Source organism: Lagenorhynchus albirostris, chromosome 6, assembly GCF_949774975.1.
Source record: "Lagenorhynchus albirostris chromosome 6, mLagAlb1.1, whole genome shotgun sequence".
Taxonomy (NCBI): domain Eukaryota; kingdom Metazoa; phylum Chordata; class Mammalia; order Artiodactyla; family Delphinidae; genus Lagenorhynchus; species Lagenorhynchus albirostris.
Window position 1 is genome coordinate 104,202,013 of NC_083100.1, and position 17,677 is coordinate 104,219,689.

General features: G+C 38.9%; 1 pseudogene; it reads left to right on the forward strand.

Moving 5' to 3' along the window:
* Positions 1 to 617: 617 nt before the first annotated feature.
* Positions 618 to 3,200, forward strand: LOC132521551 (nudC domain-containing protein 1-like; annotated as a pseudogene).
* Positions 3,201 to 17,677: the final 14,477 nt, after the last annotated feature.

A 17,677-nucleotide genomic window follows, 5' to 3' on the forward strand; every position in this document is an offset into this window, starting at 1 on the left:
GAACTTGTGTGCATGTGTGTGTGTGTGTGTGTGTGTGTGTGTGTGTGTGTGTGTACGTGTGTTATCTGCAAAAATGACCAGGTCTTGACCTTCATCCCTTGCTAAATCCAACAGGTTTTAAACTAAAACTTTATCAAAGAAAAACAATGTATCATAAAGTTAGTATTCCTATGATTACATGCTAAGGGCAATTTTTACATTTATGGCCCAAATTAGCTAATGTATTTTCTTACATTCAGGAAGATGTATTTCCCTGCTTATGATTAAAATTCAACAAATATAATTCCAATTTCAAAACAAATACCCAATAACAAAGTGCTGCCCCTACAAATCCTCGTAACAAATAGAGTCCTATCTCTGGTGATGAGCATCTATCTTCCTTTCCACTCCTCTCCTAGGAGAGGAGGCATTAACCTAATGCCCTCTGAAACATTTTGGCAGTAATTGCAATGGTTCTTCAGGTTTTTCTGAATCTAATTTCGTTTTTTGAATCTAATTTTAAAAGTACAGGAGACAGTGATGGGAACCATGCCGCCTCCCAGCCACGGTGATACGCGTGAAGCGCAGACCTTTCAACACGAACTTTATTAATTCTCATGTTAGGACCCTGGAAGGCGATGGAGGTGGCCGCTAATTGCTCCCTGTGGGTGAAGAGACCTCTGCTGGATCCCCGCTTCGAGGGTTATAAGCTGTCCCTCGAGCCGCTGCCCTGTTACCAGCTGGAGCTTGACGCAGGCTTGTCTGGAGCGATGCTCAGTCTATGTCTGATTATTCCTCACCACTGAGATAAGACTTTTCTGTGTACTCTGCCTATGAATTAGGAGTTTTCTCTGGTCTGCCTAGTGGGAACAGTGACAGCTCCTGTGACAGACAGCCTTGTCTGTGGCAGAAGTAAAACTTCAAGATGATCAGTATACACTGGAACACATGCATGCTTTTGGAATGTATAATTACCTACATTGTGATTCATGGTATCAAGACAGTGTCTACTACGTTCATAACGTTGGAAGAATTACGAATTTAACAGTGATGCTTGGGCTTCCCTGGTGGCGCAGTGGTTAAGAATCTGCCTGCCAATGTAGGGGACACAGGTTCGAGCCCTGGTCTGGGAAGATCCCACATGCCGCGGAGCAACTAAGCCCGTGAGCCACAACTACTGGGCCTGCGCATCTGGAGCCTGTGCTCCGCAACAAGAGAGGCCACGACAGTGAGAGGCCTGCACACCGCGAGGAAGAGTGGTCCCTGCTAGCCGCAACTGGAGAAAGCCCTCGCACAGAAACGAAGACCCAACACCTCTAAATAAATAAATAAATAAAACAAAACCCAAAAAACAGTGATGCTGGACACTGCCTTAGGAAAACCACGAGAGGTGTTTTCGACTTCCTACAGATTTGACAGCATATGATAAGCGCCTTTGCACATCCATCCATTTCACATCTTCTACTTGGGTTACCTTGTCAGATGGAACTGGAAGATTGTGTCTCATTGGAACAGGTGAACGTGGAAATAGTGCATCTGAAAAATGGGATATTATGTTTAATGAAGAGCTTGGCAGTCCTTTTATCATAAATCACAGTATCTCATTGCTGAAAGCTGAAGAACATTCGATAACTATGCTGCTTCTTCGAACACAGAAAGAGGAATTGGATATGGAAGGAAGTGGTTTCTATGTTTCCTTGGAGTGGGTCACTATTAATAAGAAAAATAAAGATAATAAAAAATATGAAATTACTAAGCATAATATTCTCTGTGGAAAGTCAGTGCCCCATTATGTCACTTTTGAGCCCGATGGGAATGGTCTAATGATTGTCTCCTACAAGTCCTTTACATTTGTTCAAGTTGGTCAAGAGCTTGAAGAAAGTAAGGATGAAGACATGTCAGAGATAATCAAAGAACCTCTGTACTACTGGCAACAGACTGAAGATGATTTGACAGTAACAATACCGCTTCCAGAAGACTGTACTAAGGAAGACATTCAAATACAGTTTTTGCCTGATCATGTCAACGTTGTGCTGAAGGGTCAGAGGTTTCTGGAAGGAAATCTCTATTCATCTATGGATCATGAAGAAAGCACTATATGGATAATTAAAGAGAACAATAGCTTGGAGATTTCCTTAATTAAGAAGAATGAAGGACTGACATGGCCAGAACTAGTGGTCGGTGATAAACGGGGAATTTATAAGAGACTCAGCTCAATGTGCTGCAATAGCTGAACGTCTGATGCATTTGACCTCTGATGAACTGAAGCCAAATCCAGATAGACCTCCTTGTAACGCTCAAGAGTTGGTGAGAATAATGTGGTATTTTCTTTGAAGAGAGCTCCAGTTTATGCAGATTTGATGGCAGTACATTTAAAAACTACTCATGTGAGATCTGAGGTTACAGGGCAATCAACTAGCTTGAAAATCCAAGGAAAAACAGGTACCACCTGTTTTGGATGGTAATCTCTTTGGAGAGATTGGATAGGAGAGCTGGTTCATCTGAACATGGGGAGAAGAAAGGATTGCCATATAAGTGGGTGAATCTTGGAAGCAACCAGTAACTTTTCTCTGTCATAGTGGATCCTAAAGAAATGCCCTGCTTCTGTTTGCACCATGATGTTGATGCTCTACACTGGCAACCACACTCCAGCAACCAAGACGATACGTGGGAGCATATCGCAATTTTCAATGCTTTAGGCTACGTCCAAGTATGAAAGAGACCCAAAAATTTTTTTGCCTGTGCTCCAAATTATTCTTATGCAGCCCTTTGCGAGTGCCTTCAACGAGTTTTCATCTATCGTCAGCCCACACCCATGTCCACTGTACTTGACAATAATAGGAAGGAAGGCAGGCAAGTAGGGCAGGTTGCTAAGCAGCAAGTAGCAAGCCTAGAAACCAGTGATCCTATTTTAGGCTTTCAAGCAACAAATGAGAGATTATTTGTTCTCACTACCAAAAAGCTCTTTTTAATAAAGGTAAATACAGAGAATTAATTACTCCAACATGTTGGCTTCTCTGTACTGGAAAAGTATTCAGTGGTAGCTGGAAGGCTAGGCAGTTGTGCTGTAACCTGTTAAGTTTTATTGTGTTAAAATTATCTTGTATGAATTTATTTTTTAAAGGATATGGGAAATATATTCGAGACTATGAGTCTATAAAAGCTATGGAATGAAGCTGCAAATTTAGAGAAAATTAGCTTCTGTAAAAAATGTAAAGATAGTATTAGCAAGTATAATTTTTTAAAAACAGAGGCTAGAATCTCATCTTTTATATGAAAGATGTACAATTCATTGTTTAAAAATAAAAATATTGGGGCTTCCCTGGTGGCGCAGTGGTTGAGAGTCTGCCTGCCGATGCAGGGGACACGGGTTCGTGCCCAGTCCGGGAAGATCCCACATGCCGCGGAGTGGCTAGGCCCATGAGCCATGGCCGCTAAGCCTGCACGTCCAGAGCCTGTGCTTCGCAACGGGAGAGGCCACACAGTGAGAGGCCCACGTACCGCCAAAAAATAAAATAAATTAAAAACAATAATAAATAAAATAAATAAATAAATAAAATATTTATCATGTAAAAAAAAGTATAGGAGACATTATTTTTGAACTGCTTATCTATCTCATGCTGTATGAGGTTTTACTCTAAGCGGAAGGTAAAAATACTTTGTACTTATTAGGGACACCACGTCGTTTGCCAGAGCACCTCAAATTGGCCACCTGTGCTAGGAAAATACGCCATGTATTCAGCCCCTTCATTATCACAGGAGGGGAAACATTTCTTCTACCAAAAACTCAAACGACACAAAAATGCGTAAAGATTCCTGACCTCTTTTCAGTCATTTGCTATCTTCAATAGCAGCAATTTCTAAACCATATTCCATGGAACAGAAACATCTCTACACGCACGGATAAATGTTTAGCCCAAAAAGCAAGGGTTGGGTGGTTAGTGGTTAAGAATCCGCCTGCCGATGCAGGGGACACGGGTTCGAGCTCTGGTCCGGGAAGATCCCCCATGCCACGGAGCAACTAAGCCCATGCGCTACACTACTGAACCTGCGCTCTAGGGCCCGCGAGCCACAGCTACTGAGCCCACAAGCCACAACTACTGAGCCCGCGCACCACAACTACTAAAGCCCGTGCGCCAAGAGTCTGTGTTCTGCAACAAGAGAAGCCACCGCAATGAGAAGCCTGCGCACCCCAAGGAAGAGTAGCCCCCACTCACCGCAACTAAAGAAAGCCTGCGCGCAGCAACAAAGACCCAAAGCAGCCAAAAATAAATAAATAAATTTATTTTTAAAAAAAAAGTAAGAGTTTACAGGGGGGATCCTTGATCAAATAAGTTTGAAGAAGACTGCAAATTGGACCCCAACCTTTCTAGGAAGTCATTATTTACAAAGGATATTAAATCTTTCACGTGATCCTGCAGTGAAAGCAGGAACATGTAAGCATGTTTCCCAATTTATTCAACCATGGAATCAGCTTTTGGTTTTATGTTTTGTTTTGTTTCGGAACGCCCATTGAGTTAATCTCATGGGACACTGGTATTCAGCAGGACTTGAATTAAGAAATAGTTTCATGCAGGTATGCTTAAGTAATCCATCTAAAATAAGTGTCAGGAAAGAAAAAGATCTGAGTTGAAAATTCAGGTTTACACAAGTACATCCAAGATTGAGTGGTTTCTCAACACTGTCCAAGAAAATAGGGTTAATAGTCCTGAATTAGCACCCAAAAGAAAAGGTCGCATAGTTATGTCCTTAATTTGATGGTTGAAATACTTCAATGCATTCTTGGTTGAACTTCTGGGATTATCTTTTCAGATTGGGTTTAGTGCAGCTCAGACGAATGCTGATGGTCAAGGCCAGGCTTCTTTTTCTCTCCATTATATTTATAGAAGTTTCATAATTGATGTTCTTTAAAGCACCTGATCACATTCTCCACACTGCTCACCAAATAAATTACTTGTAAGGCTCTTTGCCTACATAGGCTCATGGAGCATATCATTCTGCATTAGGCTTAACTATTTGCATTCTTTTGGGGTATATACCAGAAATGTTTCCTGGAGCAGGAAGTGATAACTGCTCTCTCATTAAAGCAATTTTTAAATGCACCCATCAAAGTCATATTTTTTTAAAGGACTCGTCATCTTGATTAGGGTCCAGGTCATTATGGAATAGTACAGACACTTAGAGATGATGTAGTAGTTGATCATTTAACTAAAGCATGATTACCTGCTATTTTTTGGTTTGAAGGTATAGTCACTTACCTGTTAAGGTTTTTTCTTAATCTTTATGAAAGCAGTACCTGTTGTATATTTTATATTCCCTTAGCTCTTGGGGTGATTTGGGTCTATGTGGCTAGATTTGATTCCAGATGTTTCTCCTCAATGCCAATTTAAAACTAAATGTGTGTGGCAAGATGCAAGTGGAGATGCTCAAACAAGAGGAAGGTGTGAGCAGCCCAAAGGCCCCTTAAGAATGTCACATGGAGGATATCACCGAGAAGGCTAGATAAGAGGCTCCTGACTTCCCCTCCACAGAAGTGCATCACAACAAAGAGTAGCACCCGCTCACTGCAACTAGAGAAAGCCTGCACACAGCAATAAAGACCCAACGCAGCAAAAAACAAAACAAAAAAACCAACAAAGAAAACAGGCCATTCTATATAGATGCACAAGCACTACCAGTGACTTCCCCCTTTGGCTTGGCACAGAGTAAGCAAAAACACCCAGCTCTTGGTTTCTCCCCGATAGGGGCTAGACCACATAGCTAACGTCCTGACTTTCCCAGCTGCTGCCTGAAGGTCAGGCTTCCAGTTAGCCTGCATCAGGGAGCTGAAGAACCTCCATAAGACTATCATTGGATTTTTCAGCAGAAACCTTGTAGACCAGAAGAGAGTGGGATGACATATTTAAGATGCTAAAAGAAAAAAACTGCCAACGAAGAATATTCTAGCCAACTTATCCTTCAGAATTAAAGAAGAGATAAAGATTTCCCAGACAAACACAAGCTGAAGGAGTCCATTACCACTAGAATGGCCTTATAAGAAATGTTTAAGGGAGTTCTTCAAGCTGAAACAAAAGGATGCTAATTAGTAACATGAAAATATATGAAAGCATAAAACTCACTGGTAGAGGTAAATATATACGTGAATTCAGAATACTCTAATATTGCAATGAGGATGCATAAATCACTTATAACTCTAGTATAAAGGATAAGAGAAAAAAGCATTAAAAATAACTACAGCTACAATAATTTGTTAATAGATACATAATTTAAAGAGATGCAATTTGTAACATCAAAAACATAAAATGTGGGAGGGAGAGTAAGCATATGTAGAGCCTTTGTATGCATATGAAGTTGTTATGATAACCACAAAGTGAAAACCTACAGTAGATACAAAAAAAGATAAGAAGAAAGGAAGCAAAGCATACAATTACAGAAAATCATCAAATCATGAAAGAAGAGAGCAAGAAAGGAACAAAGGAACTACAAAAAAAGCCAGAAAACAATTAACAACATAGCAATAGTAAGTCCATACATATCAAAAAGTAAATGTAAGTAAACTAAATTCTCCAGTCAAAAGATATAGAGTGGGTGAATGGATTTTTAAATTATAATAATGATAAGACCCACATAAATGCTGAAAAGAGACTCACTTCAGTTTTAAAGATACACATAGACTGAAAGTGAATGGATGGGAAAAAAGCTATTCCATGCAGATGGGAACCAAAAGAGAGCAGGGTAGCTATATTTACATCAGACAAAATAGACTTTAAGCGAAAAGCTGTAAAAAGAGGCAAAGAAGGTCATTATATAATGATTAGGTGACCAATTCATCAAGAAGGATATAACAATTATAAATATTAATGTGCCCAACATCCAACTGAATAGATAACAACACAGTAGTTGCAGGGGACTTCAATATCCCCCTTTTGACAATGGAGAGATCATTCAAACAGAAAGTCAGTAACCAAACTGGACTTGAACTACATGTTAAAGATGAACATAACAGACATATACAGAACATTTCATCCAAAAGCAGAAGAATACATACTCTTCTCAAGCACACACAGAATATTCTCCAGGATTGGTCATATGTTAGGCCATAAAACAAGTGTTAACAAATATAAGTACACTGAAATTTTAGCAAGCATCTTTTGTGACCACAGTGGTTTAAAACTAGAAATCAATAACAAGAGGAAAACTGAAAAATTCACAAATATGTGAAGATTAAGAAACATGCTCCTGAATGGATCAAGGAAGAAATCAAAAGGGCAATCAAAAAATATCTTTAAACAAAAACAAAAACACAACATACCAAAACTTATGGGATGCAAAAGCAGTTCTAAACATGAATTTTATAGCATTAAATGCCTACATTAAGAAAAAAGAAAGATCTTAAATAAACAAGTTAATTTTACACCTGAAGGAAACTAAATAAAGAACAAACTAAACCCAAAGTTAGTAGAAGGAAGGAAATAACAAAGTTCAGAGCCAAAATAAATAGATTAGAAACATAACAGAAAAGATCAATGAAACTAAGACAAACAAAATTGACAAACCTTTAGCTGGACTAAAAAAAAAGAGAGAAGACTCAAATGATTAAAATCAGAAAAAAGAGGAGACATTACAACTGATACCACAGAACTACTAAGGATCAAAAGAGACTTCTACGAACAATTACTTGCCAACAAACTGGACAGTCTAGAAGAAATGGATCCATTCCTACTAAGACTGATTCATGAAGAAACAGAAAATCTGAACAGACCAATTACTAATAAGAAGACTGAATCAGTAATCAAAACCTCCCAATAAAGAAAAGTGCAGGACCAGAAGGCTTTGCTGGTGAATTTTGCCAAAGAGTTAAAAAGAAATAATACGTATCCTTCTCAAACTCTTCCAAAAGATAGAAGAGAAGGGAACACTTCTAAACTCATTTTAAGAGGCCAGCATTACCCTGACACCAAAGCCAGAAAAGGCCACTACAAGAAAATTTCCTTGGCCAATATCTTTGATAAACAAAGATGCAAAAATCTTCAACAAAATATTAGCAAACTAAATTCAACAGCACATTAAAAGAATCAAACACCACTATCAAGTGGGATTTATCTCTGAGATGCAAGGATGGTACAACATATGCCAATCAATAAATATGATACACCACATTAACAGAATGAAGGATAAAAATTATATGATTGTCTAAATAGATGCAGAAAAAGCATTTGACAAAATCCAACACCCATTCATGATTAAAAACTCTCAACAAATTAGGTATAGAAGGAATGTACCCCACATGACAACCCCACAGCTAACTCCATACTCAACAATGAAAAGCTAAAGGCTTTTCTTCTAAGATCAGGAACAAGACAAGGATGCCTACTCTTAGCACTTCTATTTAACATAGTACCAGAAGTCCTAGTCAGATAAATCAAGGAAGAAAAAGAAATAAAATGACATCCAAATCAGAAAGGAAGAAGTAAAACTGTCTATGTTTGTAGACGACATGATCTCATATATATAAAAAAAAACCTAAAGATTCCATCAAAAAATTGTTAGAACTGATAAATGCATTCAGTAAAGTCGCTGAGTACAAAAATTACTACATAAAAATCAATATATAAAAATCAGTTGTATTTCTACTCAGTAACAATGAACCATCAGACAGAGAAACTAAGGAAAAAAATCCCATTTACAATAACATCAAATATGGTAAAAATACTTAGGAATAAATTTAACCAAGGAGGTGAATGATCTATATGCTGAAAACTATAAAAGACTGATGAAAGAAATTGAAGATACAAATAATTGAAAAGATAGTCCATATTCATGGATTGGAAAAATTAATTGTCCATACTTATCCATCTATGGATGCAATGCAATCTCTACCAAAATTCCAATGTCATTTTTCACAGAAACAGAAAAATCAATGCTAAATTCATCTGGAACCACAAAAGACCCTGAATAGCTAAAGCAATCTTGAGCAAAAAGATCAAAGCTGGAGGCATCGTATTTCTTGATTTCAAACTATATTACAAAGCAACAGTAATCAAAACAGTATGTCATTGGCATAAAAACAGACACATAGATCAATGAAACAGAATAGAGTGCCCAGAAGAGAAACAAACCCATACACATCTAGTCAATTACTTTTTTTTTTTTTTTTTGCAGTACGCAGGTCTCTCACTGTTGTGGCCTCTCCCGTTGTGGAGCACAGGCTCTGGACGCGCAGGCTCAGCGGCCATGGCTCACGGGCCCAGCCGCTCCGTGGCATGTGGGATCTTCCCGGACCAGGGCACGAACCTGTGTCCCCTGCATTGGCAGGTGGACTCTCAACCATTGCGCCACCAGGGAAGCCCTAGTCAATTAATTTTTGACAAAGGCACCAAGAATACAAAATGAGGAAAGGATAGTCTCTTCAATAAATGGTGTTGGGGAAATTGGATATCCATATGCAAAAGAATGAAATTTTTGGATTTGACACCAAAAGCAAAAGCAACAAAAGCAAAAATAAACAACTGGGACCAAATCAAACCAAAAGGTCTTGCACAGCAAAGGAAAACATCAACAGAATGTAAAGGTAACCTATAGAATGGGAGAAAATATTTGCAAACCACATATCAATAAGGAGTTAATATCCAAAATATATAAGGAACTCATACAACTCAATAGCAAAAGAAACCAAATAATCTAATTTAAAAATGGGCAAAGGACCTGAATAGACATTTCTCCAAAGAAGACATACAAGTGTCCAACTGGTATATGAAAAGAAATTCAGCATCCCTAATTATCAGGGAAATACAGATCAAAACTGCAATATCACCTCACAGCCTGATGACTTTATAAAAAAGACAAGAGATAACAAAAGCTGGTAAATATGTGGAAAAAAGGAAACCCTTGTACACTGTTAGCAGGAATGTAAAATGGTATAGCAGCCACTATGGAAAATAGTAAACAGGTTTCCCAATAAATTAAAAAACAAAGCTACCATATAGTCCAACAATCCCACTTCCGGCTATATATCCTAAGAAAACAAAATCACTATCTCAAATCGATATCTGTACTCCCATGTTCATTGCAGCATTATTCACAATAGCCAAGGTAAACCTAAAAGTCTGTTGACATACAAATGGATAAAGAAGATCATATATATATATGATATATACAATATATATAATATACATTTATAATATATAATATTATTCAGACTTTAAGAAGAAGGAAACCCTGCCCTTTGCAACATGGATGAACTTGGAAGGCATTATGCTAAGTGAAATAAGATGTACTGCATGGTACCACTTACATGTGGAATCTAAAAAGGAAAAAGTCAAACTTCTAGAAACAGAGAGTAGAACCGAAGTTGCCATGGGCTGGAGGTTGGGGGCGATGAGGAGTGGTTGGTAAAAGGGCACAAACTTTCAGGTATAAAGTGAGCAAAGTTCTAAGGATCTAATGTATAGCATGGTGACTATAGTTGAGAATACTTTATGGTATAACTGAAATTTGCTGAGAGTAGATCTTAAGCTTTTTGACCAAAAAATAAAGTAAGTATGTGAGGTGATGGATGTGTTAATTAAATTTATAGTGGAAATCCTTTCATAATGTATACGTGTATCAAATCATATTACATATTACAACTTATTTTGTCAATTATACCTCAATAAACCTGAAAAATAAAAATTTGCTTGTTAATTTGTTTCTTAATAACTGGTTTATGGCCCCAGGAAGGAAAATTTGGGCCAACAGAGCAAACCGGATAATCTGGCTCTTCACTTACCTCTGTGAAGTATCCTAGCATTCTACTCCAGGAGGAAGATTGATTCAAGGTAGGAGTTAACATCCTGATCAAAAGACCCAAGATTGTTGGCTCATATGGCTTCCTTTATGCAAGCACACAGGTCTAGAGTAAAAAACACTAGATTGGGAATCAAAGAATGTGAAATTTGTCAGCAGCCTAGTTGTCAGGAAACTTGGAGTACGTTAGGGTGGACATATAATTGAATGAATATAAATTACATTCTTTATTGGAGCACTATTAATGATTATACCAGGACAACAAGATGTAAACTGACACTGTCCTCCACAAACTGGGACACATGGCCATCCTAATTCTGTCACTAGAAACTCTCTAGAGACCCTTCCAACTGTAAAATGATGAACCTATGATTAATGAACCAGTTTAAAATTTTATCTCTAATGGTTAGAATTGACAAATGCTTAATGACTTTTCAAAATAATTAAGATGAAGAGTTTTAAATAATTAGAGCAAAGTTTTGAGAACACTATCTCCTTAAGATTCTATTTTCAGTCTTTCATGAGTCTTCCAAGATATTAAGAAACTATTGTTCTTAGTTCCTCTTTTTCAACACTTCCGTGAATACACTATCCTGAATGCTTTAGCTCTCATCCTCTCAGTCACTAAAAAATATTTTTCATGTTCTATTTTTATGTTTGGCTTTAAAGCAGCCACATTTTTGAGGAGCAGAGGAAAAGGGAAAGGATGGCGGTGGGAAGTAGAGGAGGAGGGCTGGGAATGATAACAGAAGTCCAGGGCAGGCATTTCCCCCCAAATCCTCTTTCTGGAGTGGACCTGAGATGGACAAAACCAATCCTGGCTTCAGAGTATTTCTTTCTTTTTTTTTTTTTGGTGGTACGCGGGCCTCTCACTGCTGTGCCCTCTCCCGTTGCGGAGCACAGGCTCTGGACGCGCTGGCTCAGCGGCCATGGCTCACGGGCCCAGCCGCTCCGCGGCATGTGGGATCCTCCCGGACCGGGGCACGAACCCATTTCTCCTGCATCGGTAGGCGAACTCGCAACCACTGTGCCACCAGGGAAGCCCAAAGATGAAACCAACTTTCTTTTTTTCATGTTAACACTTTTTATTTTTATTTTTTTGCGGTACTTGGGCCTCTCACTGTCGCTGCCTCTCCCTTAGCAGAGCACAGGCTCCGGACGCGCAGGCCCAGCGGCCATGGCTCACGGGCCGACCCGCTCCGCGGCATGTGGGATCTCCCCGGACTGGGGCACGAACCCGTGTCCCCCGCATCGGCAGGCGGACCCTCAACCACTGCCCCACCAGGGAAGCCCCAGAGTATTTCTTGTACTGTGACATCTTCACGTACTGTGGTTCTGCTGTTTAAAGATAACGTGTTTTCCACACAATCGGGCCTCCAAACGCAAGCCAGTGCCTATGCCAGCTCTGGGCCTGCTTGACCTCTGCTCTCTAGCTCGGAAGAGTTGACATCCGGAGGCTCCAAGTCCCAAGCTCCCGGATACGCCCTGCAATGGGAGTCAACGGCAGGAAGAAAAGGAAAAGCAGGGCCCTTCTTTGTCGTCCTCGTCTCCGGCTGCATCGTGTGCGTGGCTCTGCTCTTCTCGTTGTTCTACAGGAAGATCTGCTTTATCAAATACCTGAGATACATCTTGGAGACTCAGGCATGAAAGAATGAGTGCAAATGTTTGAATAAAAGGAAACTTTAGAAATCAAATACTTGTTGGGACTTCCCTGGCGGTCCAGTGGTTAAGACTCAGCACTTCCATCACAGGGGGCGTGGGTCTGACCCCTGGTCAGGGAACTAAGATCCCGCATGCTGCGCGGTGTGGCCGGAAAAAAAAGAACCACCAAATACTTGTTTGCACAAGGACAGATCTGAATTTTTCATGTATTTTTACTGAAATAGAAGTACATACTATAAGTAGAATATACATATGGTTTTACACAAATGCATTAAAATAAATCATACATACTTTACATTAGGTTATTCATAGTCTATAAAATAATCTTTCCCAAATCATATAGTATAAAAATAAACAGTATCCCTGGCTTCCCTGGTGGTGCAGTGGTTGAGAGTCCGCCTGCCGATGCAGGGGACACGGGTTCGTGCCCCAGTCTGGGAGGATCCCACATGCCACGGAGCAGCTAGGCCCGTGAGCCATGGCCGCTGTGCCTGTGCGTCTGGAGCCTGTGCTCCGCAACGGGAGAGGCCACAACAGTGAGAGGCCCGCATACAGCAAAAAAAAAAAAAAAAAAAAAAAAAAAGGCAGTTTCAAATTGCCTCCAAAACTGGGATAGTTCTGGCCCCAAATTAGAATAGAATTTGTACCATAAGTAGTAATTAGAATTAATTTTATAATTGTGTTTAAAATTTAAATATGCCAGGTTCTGAAAATCGGAAAATATTCATTTTATTAAACACATGGAAGAATAAAATTTAAAAACAAATCTGAGGTAAATATCTGCATTAAATTACACTTAGGCAAATCTATCTCAGATTGTTTCCTTAATTTGTTTATTTATTTAACATTTCATCTTTCTAAAGTACTCTTTCATCACCTCTGGCCTTCTGGGTCTAGTAATTAAGGTGACTTTTATATAAAATGATCTCTACTACAGGGATGGGAGTATTTGCACTTAGCTACTGATTACTCAATATAGACCCATCAGGTAAAATTAAAATGTTGCGACTTGATCAAAATGATGCACTCTTGTCTTATGTTAAAATACAAATCACAGTATGTTGACACTTGATAATTTCAGCTTTAATTTACTAGCCAAAGGGGATTAAGAATATACTATAAAATTTTAGTACAGTTGACCCTTGAACAGCTGTTCAGATTGAACTACACAGGTCCACTAATATGCAGATATTGTTCAACAGTAAATATTACAGGACTATAAAGGCCTGTGGTTGAATATACGGATATGGAGGAACCATGGGAGATGGAGGGTCGACTATAAATTATACTCAGATTAACCCCCGTGTTGTTCAAGGGTCAACCGTATAGAAAATATCTTGGATGCAAAACAAACCTTCCCAAGAATTTACCAGTATGACTATAAAGAAAGGCAAAATAAATATATATACCTGGTTCCACAAAAATATTGCTGCCTAACCTCTAACATGAATCTGAATATTAAGACCCACTTCAGATTATACTAGTTGAACTTTACCCTACATTGTATCCTGGCATTGACTTTTTTTTTTTTGGCCACTATCAGGTATTTCATGTTCTACTAACAAAGGGAATTAGCATTTTCAATGTCCTGTCTGCATTCTTTCTAGCCTCCTTCTGCTCAGGTTTTTAAAAATAGGTATTTCAAATGCAGTCAGAGCCTCCAGCGTGTGGGAAAAGCTCTCCCACCCATGTTTCCAGTGCACATCCTGCAGGCCCCCAGCAGTCAGTAGTTTAAGGAGATCATCCTGGATGGCTGCAAATGCTTTATTCAAGTTCCACATATGTCGCCAAACCCCAATCACTTAGCTGCATGTGCTTTTTGTTGTACATACTCATCCCCAAATTTACTGTATAGATTTATTTTTTTAAATATCTTTATTGGAGTATAATTGCTTTACAATGGTGTGTTAGTTTCTGCTGTATAACAAAGTGAATCAGCTATATGTATATATATATCCCCATATCCCCTCCCTCTTGTGTCTCCCTCCCACCCTCCCTATCACACCCCTCTAGGTGGTCACAAAGCACCAAGCTGATCTCCCTGTGCTATGCGGCTGCTTCCCACTATAATCTATTTTACATTTGGGAATGTATATATGTATATATGTCCATGCCACTCTCTCACTTTGTCCCACCTTCCCCCTCCCCACCAGCGTCCTCAAGTCTCTGTTCTCTATGTCTGCGTCTTGATTCCTGCCCTGCCACTAGGTTCTTCAGTACCGTTTTCTTAGATACCATATATGTGCGTTAGCTTACATACTGTATAGATTTAGATGGCGAGGTAAAGAAAAAGGACCCTGGTTGTGATTATTTTCTTTAACAAGATGAAGTTAAACAAAAAAAATCTAATAGTATTTTAGCCCAGTACTTTTAGCATCCCCAATTTTTTAGATTATAAATTCACAAGAGTAAATACACTAGTGACTATTTTTAAATAAAACACTGAATAACTTCATGCTATAAAAATTATATGCTCACGGGCTTCCCTGATGGCACAGTGGTTAAGAATCCGCCTGCCAGTGCAGGGGACACGGGTTCGAGCCCTGGTCTGGGAAGATCCCACATGCCATGGAGCAACTAAGCCCATGCGCCACAACTACTGAGCCTGCGCTCTAAAACCTGCGAGCCACAACTACTGAGCCCGTGTGCCACAACTACTGAAGCCCATGTGCCTAGAGCCCATGCTCTGCAACAAGAGAAGCCACCACAACGAGAAGCCCGTGCACCACAACGAAGAGTAGCCCCCACTTGCCGCAACTAGAGAAAGCCCGCACGCAGCAACAAAGACCCAACGCAGCCAATAAATAAATAAAATTTTAAAAAATTATATGCTCACAATTTTAGCTTGGATTTGTTTTGCAGCTTATTTAATGCTGTCTGAAAATCAAGCAGGTAATGAAAACTACACATTTGAGCATGCATTATAGGAGGCAACATAGTGGAGACTCTAATAAGGCCAGTCGTTGAGAAAAGCATGCCTATTTATCTGATACACTCAGCCTCCAGAAACTGTCATGAATTCAAATATAATTTCTTCAATGCTGCTTTAAAATCTCACTGAAAACTTCTTTACAGAGTCTGGATGCTAAGCTGTAATGAAAGCAGAAGCGAAACTATGGTCTATGCAATCGCACTGTTACCACCACACCACTCTCTGTAAAGCACCAAACACACATACAGTGTTTGGCATTCTCTCTTGAACTAGAGAACTTTTAGAATCACAGAATTTGAGAGGTGACAGGAACATAGAAGGCGTTAAGTTTAGTTCCTCCCTTTCCATTTGAGAATAGGAAGGGGAGGATGGAACAAGGGAATCAGCATTTATCAAGCCCCCCAGGCATGTAGGACTGGGCACTTCCAACTTTACTACCTCAATTCTCACAGTCCCAGGTAGGTAGCATTAACCTCCATTTTACAGCTAAGGAAATATAGGCCTACCTGGATTAAATACCTGCCCCCCCTCCTGCCCCCCAGTAAATCCACTAATGGAGAACAGGGGAATTCCAACTTCAAAGTCACTGCTCTTTCCTGAGGGTAATGATTCACAAAGCGCAGTCCTAGGACCAGCAGCAGGGGCATTACCTGGAAACTTGTTAGGAATGCAGATTCGCAGGCCTTGCCCAGCCCTTCTGAATGAGAAACTCTGGGGTGGGCCCAGCAAGCCCTCCAAATGATGCTGGTGGGCCCTCAAGTTTGAGAGCCACTGCTCTTTAGCATGTTGCCTCTTGGAAGCCTTACCTGGAGCATACATATTAAAATACATATAATTCTACACTGAGCTACTGCAGAGGTCAGAAGAACTTAGTGTATTACCCCTTATCCCTGAATATTATGACAGGGATGGCCTTCAACAAAATTTTGCTTTTGATGTTACGGTCTAACTGCTTGACATTGAATTTTTTCATAAGAAAAAAATAAGTGAGAGCTATTCTGAATAAACAAATATTGCCAGTAAGATTCTGAAGAACTGTTTTCATCTTATGTCCCAAATAAATAAGACTTGAAACAAAAATCTTCTGCCTGCCTTATAGAGATCCACTGAAATTGACAAATACCCTTGCCTGACTGACTTTAGTATTACTTGCCATAATTAAAACTAGGTATAGGAAAACTAAGTAGGGATATACTGAATGTTTAGCATACAAGGATCTAAGTTAAAGTTAATAAAAGTAGCTCTTAAGAAAGAAACCACATGTAAAATTAAATTAAAAACTAAGAATTTAATGAAGTACCTTGTTAAAAGTTTCCATTTGGAAGGTTTTCTTTTCCAACTTTAAAATATCAAGAAGGAAATGCTGTCTTCATCTGAGTGCTTCTCCACTCCAAACCCCCAAATGAAAAATAAAATAATTCATGTTACCAAAAATTCAAAATGTTCTCATTGGATATTTTGCGGTTTCACTTTAGCATTTCAGCAAGAATGCCTAACTGCAGAATACTAATTCCTTTTCATATGTAATTTTTCCTTAAATTTTTGTCAATGATTTCATTAGTTGCCATTCTAGTATGTATAGTTATCATATAGGAAATTTTATAGGAAAGTCTTGTTTTTTAAATGCAATGACATTAAAAAATGATGCTTAGTTCCTAAGATATATAAAACACAATTTTTTTTAGAAAACCAAAAAATCAGAATGAAAATAAGGTAATCATTATAATAAGAGTTAAAGTTAAAATAAAGATTTCAATTATCATGTCCTCTTGACGCCTAATGGCAAAACAAAAAAGCTTCATGTTAATATAACAATAAATTCCCAATGGTCATTATTTGCTTTGGATTTATAATGAACTCCTTTTCTGTCCCCAGTTTTAAAAGGCTCTTAATATTTAAAGGGAAGTTTCCTATGTACATATACAGGACAGACTACGAAATACTGTACTATTAGTTTTTCTACAGATGGATGAGGCTGATAGTATAAAAAAGGAAATGTGGGGCATCTAAAAATTGCAAGTCTATGTAAAAAAATGTACCTCAATTTAGCCAAATGGAATTTTTGGTACATGATGTAATAAAATAGAACCCTACCTTCAAACTCTATAGACTGAGAATCTCATATATGCCCTGTCACCATCGAAGAAACAAAATCAGCACACAATTATGTTAGCTGTATAAGTTAAATTTGCAGATGTCAGAGGTAACAGTCATCTCTTAATTCTTTGAATTCTTCCTATAATATTATTTAGTAATAGAGAATATTTCAAAAGGAAAGTAGGGAGAAATGAGGCAGGATTCTAACAACTAGAATTGCTT